Here is an 11601-nt window from a genome sequence, read left to right as displayed (position 1 = left end):
GGAGAAGGGGTTATCCTGAACTCCTAGCATCCCTCTAAATAACTCAAACTTTACACGCCCTAGAGGCTTAGTAAAAGTATCAGCTAAGTTATCACAAGATTTACAATACTCCACACATATTTCTTTTGAATGTATATTTTCTCGAACAAAATGAAACTGAGTGTCAATATGCTTGGTATTTTTATGAAAAACTGGATTGTATGCAAGCTTGATGGTACCCTGGTTGTCAGTTTTGATACTAGTTGATTCTTTCTGTCCTTCTCATGCATCGTTGAGAAGTCTTCTCAACCAGATAGCTTCACATGTGGCTGCACACAATGCTTGGTACTCAGCTTGACATGAAGATAGAGCTACAGTAATTTTCTTTTTACTGCTCCAAGCTATAACCCCGGATCCAATAATAAATGCGTATCCTATGATAGATCTTCGATCATCCAGGTTACCTGCCCAATCAAAATCCAAATAACCTGCTAGAATAACATCAGAAATGTCAATGCACAAAATGCCATAATTACAAGCACCACTAAGATACCTCAACATACATGTTGCTGCAATCTAGTGACTTTCGAGTGGTTTTGACATGAACTCGCTCAAAACACTAACAGAATATGCCAGATTTGGTCTAGTTGTCGTGAGATATATCAAACTTCCAACTAGTTGTATGTACATAGTGGCATCCACCTGTTTAGTTCCATCGTCACTGCTTAACTTTAAATTTTGTTGTAATGGTGTTGCTGCTGATTTGCACTGATCCATTTTGAACCTTTCCAGCAAGCTTCTGCCATACTTCCCTTGAGTGAGAAAAGTTTTTCCAGAATCTTTCCATACCTTCAATCCCAAGCAATGAAGATCTCCGAGATCTTTCATTTCAAACACCTATGACATTTGTTGCTTGATTTCTTTGATCAGATTGTTATCATTTCTTGTTATGATCATATCGTCTACATACAAAGAAATGAAAATAATTTGCCTCTATTTATTATACTTGGTATACAGATTTGGATCGTTCAAGCTCCTATGAAAGCCATGCTGTATAAAAAATGAGTCAATTTTCTCATACCACGACCTGGGTGCCTGTTTTAAACCATAAAGTGCCTTATTCAATTTACACACTAAATTCTCCTGCCCCTTTTTCACAAAACCTTGAGGCTGTACTAAATAAATTTCTTCCTTTAAGTCACCATTCAGAAATGCAGACTTAACATCTAGTTGGTGTAGCTACCATTTATGTTTTGTTGCTAAAGAAATTAGCATTCTAATTGTGTTTAATTTGGCTACAGGAGCAAAGGTGTCATCGAAATCTATTCCTTCTTGCTGTGAATAACCCTTTGCTACCAGTCTAGCTTTAAATTTCTCTATACTCTCATCTGCATTTATTTTTGGTTTATACAGCCACTTACATCCTATGGGGTTTTTTCCTTCAGGCAACTCAATTAAATACCAAGTATGGTTTCTATATATTGATTCAATTTCCTCATGCATTGCAACCCTCCATGCATCTGATTTACTTTCTTCCTCATATTTGCAAGTTCTACAATGTTTAATATTTTAGACATTAAAGCATAGTCTCTCAATTTAGCAGGTAGTTGAGTCTTCCTACCTGATCTCCAAGGTAGGGAACTTACCTCAACTTTGTCTATTTCAGTGCATTTTGGGCTTGCACCATCATTTATTACATTATCTGCTACTTCTTCTTCTTGCTTCTGCTCCTGCTCTTCATCTTCCTCACTGTTTAATTCTATCAGCAATGGAATGTGGCTATCATTGTTAGAATACTCCTTTCCTTCTTCAACCTGTTCATGAAAAATAACATCTCTGCTTGCAAAAACCTTATGAGTCATAGGATTATATAACTTATATGCCTTATACTCAGTGCCATATCCAACAAATATACATTTCAGGGCTTTGGGGTCTAACTTTTTCCTATCTGCCTTAGGTATATGAGCATAAGCTTTTGACCCAAATATTCTTAAATGACTAACTGATGTCTTCAGTCCAAACAATGCTTCAAAAGGGGTTTTGAAGCCTAGACATTTGGTAGGACTCCTATTCTTTAAATATACAACAGTGTTAATAGCTTCTGCCCAAAGACCATTTGATAGACCCTTACCTTGAAGCACACTTCTCGCGCACTCCACAAGAGTTCTGTTCTTCTGTTCTGCTACTCCATTCTACTGTGGAGTGTGTGGCACTGTAAATTGCTGCACAATCCCATGATGCTTGCAGAAATTCATGAACTCTCCCAACCTGTATTCTCCCCCTTGATCCAAGCGGAGAATCTTTAACCTTTTTCCTATTTGGTTCTCTATCATAGATTTAAACTCTTTAAACTACTGAAAGTCTTGACTCTTTTTACTTAGAAAGTACACCCATGAAAATCTAGCGGAATCATCTATAAATAACAAAAAGTAATATGCTCCTCCTAAAGACCTAGTTTGCATAGGTCACCAAATATCTGTATGCACCAGTTCTAAAATGTCTCTTTCCTTTCCGTTAACATGCAAAGGGAATGCTTCTCTATGCATTTTCCCTAATGCACATCCACCACATTCCAACTTAACATTATGAAAAACAGGGAGTCCATCGACCATACCTTTCCTCTGAAGTAGGATGAGGTCTTGCAAATTGAAATGGTCGAATCTCTGATGCCAGAGATTTTCGACTGTTGAACTAGCTGCAACCATTGCTTTTCGTGGCATACTCTTTACATCTAATCTGTACAAGCTCCCCACGCGCATTCCTGTTGCAACTGTTTCCATCTGGCTATCCTTAATGACACAATTATTCTTAAAGAATTGAACTTGCATGTCCTGGTCAGTAATCATTGAGACAGAGACCAAATTTTTCTTAATTCCTGGAACATATAATACATTTTTAAGATGTATAATGTCACCACTAGGTAGCTTCAAAGGAATTTCTCCATATCCTTTGATATCATACCCAATATCATCTCCTAGATAAATTTTTGATCCACATGCAATTTCTTCAAGAAATTCAAAACAGTCCCTCTTACCAGTCATATGTGAGGATGCGCCAGAATCGACATACCATATGTCGTCCTCATCTCCCTTTGAAGCTAAAAGAGCACAATCGACTATAAATAGTCGAAGTTCGTGGCTGTGGTCCTCCTCTTCCCTAGCAAAACAACCCTCATGTTTTCTCTGTTTGCTTCTTCGTTCATCTGCCTGCCTGTTATAGCATTCTTCAATCTGATGACCAGGTTTTTCACAGTCAAAACGTTTCTTAACATAATTTTCAGTCATACCTTTAAATGATCTTTGTTGCTGCTGTGGTTGCTGGTGCTAGTGTTGGTGCTGCTTCCCTCTGTACTGTCTCATTTTTGCCATCAGAGCAAGGTCATTGCTCTGATTTTTAAATTCTATCATCGCTCTTCCTCCTGGAGCAGAATCGCTGTCAGCTCGTCAAATGAAGGGGCTTTCTCCCTCGCTGACAGCCCTGTGATGAACGTCTGGTATTCATCAGTCATTCTGTTTAATGTGAGCATGACCAAATTTGAGTCGGATACCTTCTCTCCGATAGCTCCCGAAATTTCACTCAAGTCCTTAACTCTGGCCATGAATCCAGCAACGGACTCATTCTCCTCCATCTTCAATGCAAACAGCTTGCCTTTGAGTGCCAGAACACGATTTGTATTCTGTGTCTCGCACAAGTTCTTGATCGTTGTCCATATATCTGCGGCCGACTTGGAATCTCTGATATGTGGGATAATATTGTCCTTAACGGACATCTTCAGTATAACTTTTGCTTTCGTTTCTCTTTTATCCCAGTCTTGTTCTTGAGTCGTTGTTTCAGATCTCTGCTCATCTCCCATGACGATTGACCATGCATTTATAGTTTCCAGCAAAGTTTGCATTTTGAACTCCCAGTTGGAGAAATTAATTCCATCGAGTTTGCCAGACTCGTGGAGATATGATTCTATACTATTATTCATTTCTATCCAATTGAACACTTCAATCAGCCACCACCGGGCAAGTCCGATCTGCTACCACCGAACAGATCAGGGAGTTCAATGTACCACCACCGGGCAAATCCGATCTGCTACCACCGAACAGATCAAAAAACAACTCCAATGCGCCACCACCAGGCAAATCCGATTTGCTGCCACTGAATAGATCAAGGAGCTGCACTACGCCACCACCGGGCAAATTCAATCTGCTGCCACCGAACAGATCAGAGAGCTCTAATTCGCCACCACTGAGCAGGTCCGATCTCGTACCACCGAGCGGATCAAGGAACCCCAATTCGCCGCCACCGGGCAAATCAAATCCGTTGCCACCGAGCATAAATTTCCACATAACACCACCGGGCAAAAAACCGATCTGAAAAAAAATTGCAGATTTTTCTGGTGCGATTATCAGCTAAAAAACCATGCCAATGGAGCTTTCTGGTGCGCTGGCACGATTATCCCCGTCAAATCCACGCCAATGGCGCGATTATTCCTTAAAATCTCGCGCCAGCTTGTGCTTCTGCTCTTTTATGGTGCGACTGTGTGCGAAAAATCTATACCAACTCCTGCTTCTGCTAAAAAAAAATGGGTGCCAACCCTTTCTTCGGCTCAGAGATGATCAGTCATCTGAGACCCTTCACTCCAGGTGTTACTGTAGTCCACCTGATCCTACAGATACTCCTAGCATGCTCTATTGCCATTACAACTATGTAATTAATGATGCATCCCTAAGAAAAAAAAATTGAGGCGATCTCTACCCTAAGCTCTGATACCAAGATAAAATCAGACTTGAATTAAATGAAGGAGTTGCAGCTCAAAGGTGTGTACAGCACGTGGAGGCCGCACTCAAACAAAGAAGAGACTCTCTCTCAGTTCACTCTACATTACATCAAATGAATATTACAATATTAAATACATCACTAGAAATCAGGTAGTTGTAAACAAACTCCTAAACTCTAGGAACAAATACTAAACTAAGGAGATACGTTACAACTATGTAACCATTTCTCCATTAATACAAAATAATATTTGATTATTTTTAACTAAATAAAAAACAATACTCCCAAGAATGTTACGTAATGGATATGAAAACAAGAAACAAGCATCCAAAATAATAATAGAAAAGTCTAACTTGTAGCAATTATAGAAGCAACAACACCATGGGTCAAGTTTATCTTCAAGCCTCCACAGCAGGAAAACGTTTAAGGAAAATTATTTTCTTCGAGACCCATGGAACTAAAAAACTCATTTTTTAGCCTATTCCTCCAAATATATGCAAAAAAAAAATACACAAAAATATATAAATATAATTACAACAGTACACAAATTTCTTTCCTCTCGTAAATAGTCATGTATCAATCAGTGGCATAACCTTGTATATGCATAGGAATAAATCTTGTTCTTAACAGTCGATATTCCATATCTAAGTTGCACAATATTAATTTGACACCTTCGAAAATAAATACTCTTTTTCTAATTGCATCGATACAACTATAATTCACGTGAATTGCCTACATTTCACATACTCATTTTTGTTGAGATTTTCTGTTTTAGTCAAATAGGCAAAAATCTCTGAAGGATGCCAACAATAGGGATTCAGTTCCTAGATTAGCTCCAGGTTGTTGGGAGGGAGTTAATGCCTCCTATATTTGATGTGAGGGAGTTATGAGGCTGTTAGATTCTCTATGCTATTTAACAGGCAGTCATTCAGATGATTTGCTAAGAGTGTGTGAGGATTTCATGATGTAATCTCCTATTTTCATTAATATATTCCTGATGCCTATGTTTGGTGGACGTAGCCCAGATTGGTTGGGTGAACCATGTTACAAGTTGTGTCTTATGTGCTTGTTAATTTATTCTGCTGTGTGTATAATTAATTTAGCTCTGCACCTGATCCAACAATTGGTATCAGAGCATGTTGGAGGTGCTGCCCGGAGGAGCTGCACAGTTTGGAGGTGGCGCGTTGGTGTTGCTGGAGCGCTGAGCCTGTGTGTGCATGAGGGGATCGCTAGTTGATTAACTCTGTGGAGCGCTGATACCTGGTGTGCGTGTATTTGCTGGTAGAATAAAGGTATGCGCAGTTGTTACATATTTAAAACCGGTGCGTATTGAAAACCAAAACCTACGTGGGTATGGTTTTCAAACAGTGTGAATGTATGATTTAACGCACGGTGATGGGTATGTTTTTTTTTTAAAACGGCATGGATACATTTTAAACACTGCGTGGATATATATTATCATGGCGGTAAACAGCGTTGCTATATATATGCGTAACAAATGCGTGTTTATATATTTTTTTTTAACAAAAAACAACACAGATTTATTTGACAAACAGCGTGGTTTGTGTTTTATGGTGCTGCATGGTATATGTATGTGAAAAACAGCGTGTGACCCTTGAAAAACACGGCGTGGATTTTCAGTTTGTAGCAGCGTGCCGGCATTGTTATATGTTAACACTTTAATATATGGGCTGTATATAATCAGTGTGGTTCATAAAACGCAGAATGATTTGATAAAACCAGCAGTCCAATTTTTTTTTAAACGCAGTGACTCCCATGAGTTTCGTTGGACGAGAAAGCCAACTGAAAACGCAGTGCTAGTTAGTCATTTGTTTTTTTGTTTAAAAAAAAAAAAAAAAAAACGCAGTGACCAAATATGAATACTGGTGCGTTGTTGACCGAATGTAATTGCCTGCTGATGTGGTTTTGTTAATTGCCTGGTGGTGCGGTTTTGTTAATTGCCTGGGGTGCGGTTTTGTTAATTGCCTGATAAATCAGGCCGCTTGGAATCATAACTCTAGGCTGAAAAACATGGAATGGGCATTGCAAGGTTGGACATAGGCAGAAATTTTTTTGTTTTGTGTGAAGGGAAGATATTTTGTTCTAAAGACATAGGCAATTTTGTTTTTTTTTTTAAATTGCTGGTTTTCAAACTGAAATTGGAGATTCTCTGACAAGATGGCCAAAACACAAAGTGCCCGGTTTGAAATTGAGAAATTTAATGGCAAGAATAATTTTGAGATCTGGAAGGTGAAGATGCACGATCTGCTAGTTCAACTCGGTGTGGCGAAAGCACTGTTGGGGAAAAACAAAAGACCTCCTTCCATGACGGAGGATGAATGGGATGAGATGGACGATAGAGCTCTAAGCGCAATTCGGTTATGTCTGGCGGACGATGTTCTGTTCAACATTGTGTCAGAGAAAACCGCCGCAGGCCTATGGTCGAAGCTTGAGAAGCTCTACATGACGAAATCCTTGACAAATCGAATTCTCCTGAAACGACAGCTTTACAGTTTGCGGATGAAAGAAGGTACCTCAATTGCTGATCACCTGAATGTTTTTAATACCTTGTTTGTGCAATTAAACAGTCTAGATGTGAAATTTGATTCAGAGGATAAGGCGATAACTTTATTATGTTCTTTTCCTGAATCCTGGGATCACTTTGTTACTTCCATAAGTTTTAGTACATCAGAAATTCTTGAATTTGATGATGTTGTTGGAGCCTTGTTGGCTGAGGAGATGAGGAAAAGGTCGAATGCAGACACCTCTACATCAGAAGTAATGATGGCCAGAGGTCGCTCACGAGAGAGACACTCCGGGGGAAAGCATAACGACTCTCATTCAAAGTCCAAAGGAAAGAAGCCAAAGGTGAAGTGCTGGCATTGTGGCAAGGCTGGACATCTGAAAAAGGATTGTTGGAAGTGAAAGCAGGCTGCTAAAGAAGGCTATTTGACAGAAAAGAAGGAAGCCAACACCACAGATACAGGTTCAGTATTTGGTTCAGGTATGAGTGATGAAGTATTGTCAGTTAATGTTTCAAAACATGATCAACATTGGTTGTTAGATTCCGGGGCATCTAACCACATGTGTATACATAGAGATTGGTTTAAAATATATAGATCAATTGATGATGGTGTTGTGTACATGGGTAATGATGTAACATGTAATATTGTTTGGATTGGAAGCATACAACTACAAATGTTTGATGGCACAACCAAAATATTAACTGATGTGAGGCATGTACCAAATTTAAGGAAAAATTTGATTTCATTAGGAGAACTTGATTCAAATGGATATAGAACTGTAATTCAAGGTGGAGTTATGAAAATCTATAAAGGTATCTTACTAGTGATGAAAGCCAAGAAAGTAGGAAATCTATTTCAGTTAGAAGGTAGAACTGGGTCAGATCATGTGTCTGTGTTTGAACATGACAGTAGTTCCATTCACTTATGGCATCAAAGACTGGGGCATATGAGTGAAAGAGGATTGAAAATTTTGGCTGACCGAAAGTTACTTCCTAATCTAAGATCTCGAAAATTGGATTTCTGTAAACATTGTCTGTTTGGTAAACAAAGTAAACAAAAGTTTAAAACAGGCAAACATACTAGTAAAGGTATACTTGATTATATCCATTCTGATGTTTGGGGTCCAGCCCCTACAACGTCATATGGTGGCTCGTCATATTTTGTGTCATTTATTGATGACTTTTCTCGGAAAGTGTGGGTCTACATGTTGAAACAGAAGTCTGATGTTTTTACAGTTTTTAAGCAGTTTAGAGCATTGGTAGAAAACAACACTGGTAGAACTATAAAATGTTTAAGAACTGACAATGGTGGTGAGTTTTCCTCCAAGGAGTTTGACAGCTATTGCAAGGATGCAGGGATCGAGAGACATAAGACCACGGTTTATACTCCTCAGCAAAATGGAGTTGCTGAACACATGAATAGGACTCTTCTAGAGAGAGAAAGGTGTATGCTAAGTAACGCCGGGTTGCCGAAGGAGTTGTGGACGGAAGCAGTGGAAACTGCTTGTTATGTGATAAACCGATCTCCATCAACGGCAATAGACTGCAAGGTTCCGCAAGAGTTATGGACAGGACACCCTTGTGACTATTCTAAACTCAGAGTGTTTGGTTGTGATGCATATGCTCTAGTGCCTAAACATCAGTGAACTAAATTAGATCCAAAGTCTAAAAGGTATATCTTTGTTGGGTATGGTGATGGAACAAAGGGATTTAGATTGTGGGATCCTACTACCCGCAAAATCATCATCAACAGAGATGTAAGGTTTAATGTATCCTCTCTTGTACAGTTAGATGTAGATAGAAGATTGAAACATGATGATGTATCTGATTTCTAGCATATTCAGTTTGACAGCATTTCTAATGATAGTCATAACGACCATAGTTCAGATTCTAGTCATGAACAGGTTTCAGAATCAGATTATGAACAGGGTTCAGATGGAGGACATGAACAGGTCTCAGATGGCGATCATGAAGAAATTCCTACAGTTGATAGACAGCCAGTTGTGGAAGCACCAGAAACATTCTTAAGGAGATCTACAAGGATCAAACGTCGTCCGAGAAGGTATGATGATCATGTTACTTCAGTTGCTTTGATCGCTAATGATGATGAACCTTTGTGTTATCAGGAAGCTGTAGAAGGTTCAAATAGTGACAAATGGAAAGCAGCCATGAAGGAAGAAATGATGGCCTTAGGTAAGAATGGTACGTGGGATCTGGTTGAACTTCCCAAAGGCAGGAAAACTGTGGGATGCAAGTGGGTCTTCAAGCTGAAACGGGGTGTGAATGATACGGAAGATAGGTACAAAGCTCGACTGGTTGCAAAAGGGTTTTCTCAGAAAGATGGCATAGACTTTCATGAGATATTTTCACTAGTGGTTAAAATTGTTTCAATTAGAATTGTGTTAGCATTAGTGGCTTTGTTTGATTTGGAATTGCAGCAGTTAGATGTTAAGACTGCATTTCTACATGGTGATTTAGATGAGGAAATATATATGGAACAACCGGAAGGGTTTGTTTAGCATCGCAATGCGAAATTTGTCTGCAGGCTCAAGAAGTCATTATATGGCCTGAAGCAGTCGCCTCGGCAGTGGTATAAGAAGTTTGATTCTTTCATGTTGAGTCAGAAATATGTAAGAAGTGAATATGATCATTGTGTTTATTTTAAGCAGTTAAATAATGGCATGTTCATTATCTTAGTGTTGTATGTTGATGATATGCTTTTAGCAAGCAAAAGCATTGAAAAAGTCAACAGGTTGAAGACTCAGATGGCAAGGACGTTTCATATGAAAGATCTAGGAGCCGCAAGACAGATTTTGGGCATGGAGATTTTCAGAGACAGGAGCAATGGTAAGCTGTGGCTATCACAACAGAAGTATGTTGAGAAAATACTTTTGAGGTTTGGTATGAACAATGTGAAGCCTGTGTCGATCCCTTTAGCTTCCCATTTTAAGCTTTCTTCGAGTTTATGTCCTAATACAGATGAAGAAAAGGATTATATGTCTCGAATTCCTTATGCCAATGTAGTAGGATGTTTGATGTATGCGATGGTGTGTACGCGACCATATATTTCTCATGCAGTTGGGGTTGTCAGCAGGTACATGGCAAATCCGGGTAAAGAACATTGGTCAGCAGTGAAATGGGTGCTTCGGTACTTGAGAGGCACAGAGTTATTGTATTTCTTACAATAAGAGTATTGAATTTGTTTGTGGATATGTTGATTCCGATTTTGCAGGTGATTTGGATAAGAGAAGGTCAACTTCAGGGTACGTCTTTACTCTTGCCGGTGGAGCTATAAGCTGGATGTCAAAGCTACAAAACATTGTTGCTTTGTCCACTACTGAAGCATAATACATTGCTGCTTCTCATGCTTGCAAAGAGGCGGTTTGGTTGAAAGGTTTGCTTGGTGAGTTTGGTAGGTTACAGGATAACATCAGGTTACTTTGTGACAGTCAAAGTGCAATACATTTGGCTAAAAATCCGACCTATCATAGTAAGTCAGTGCATATTCCAATCAAATATCATTTTGTAAGACATGTTATCACTGAAAGGGGTGTTTCTCTTGAAAAGGTGCATACAAAGGAGAACTGTGCAGACATGTTCACGAAACCAATTTTGTTGGAGAAGCTACGCCGGTGTTTGGCTTCTCTTGGCTTGCAGAAAAGATAAAGTAATAATAACAGGGCATCAGGCGAATTGTTGTCAAGGTGGAGATTGTTGAGATTTTCTATTTTAGTCAAATAGGCAAAAATCTCTGAAGGATGCCAACAATAGGGATTCAGTTCCTAGATTAGCTCCAGGTTGTTTGGAGGGAGTTAATGCCTCCTATATTTGATGTGAGGGAGTTATGAGGCTGTTAGATTCTCTATGCTATTTAACAGGTAGTCATTCGGATGATTTGCTAAGAGTGTGTGAGGATTTCATGATGTAATCTCCTAATTTCATTAATATATTCCTGATGCCTATGTTTGGTGGACGTAGCCCAGATTGGTTGGGTGAACCACGTTAAAAGCTGTGTCTTATGTGCTTGTTGATTTATTCTGCTGTGTGTATAATTAATTTAGCTGTGCACCTGTTATAGACATTTTTGTGGCTCACAGCATGGAGCATGAAATGTCAATAATCTGAGGGATCCAAAGTCCTCAAACATGTTGTTCTTACCCTTAGAGGAACAAGGTCAGCAAACCACAGCTCTGCAAATCAGTCTTCCACTGAAAAAACACTCAAAACAGGTCAATTTTGAATCAAAGCAGCTGCTCCAAAGGGTACCTGCGTTGCATAGAAGGTGCAACAAAGGCTACGTGCGTTGCAAAGCAGGTAGGACAAAGGCTACC

Source organism: Pinus tabuliformis, chromosome Q (genome assembly GCF_031772625.1).
Source record: "Pinus tabuliformis cultivar Carrire ecotype Pingquan chromosome Q, CPIR1, whole genome shotgun sequence".
NCBI classification, from domain to species: domain Eukaryota; kingdom Viridiplantae; phylum Streptophyta; class Pinopsida; order Pinales; family Pinaceae; genus Pinus; species Pinus tabuliformis.
Note: the sequence above shows the minus strand (reverse complement) of the source record.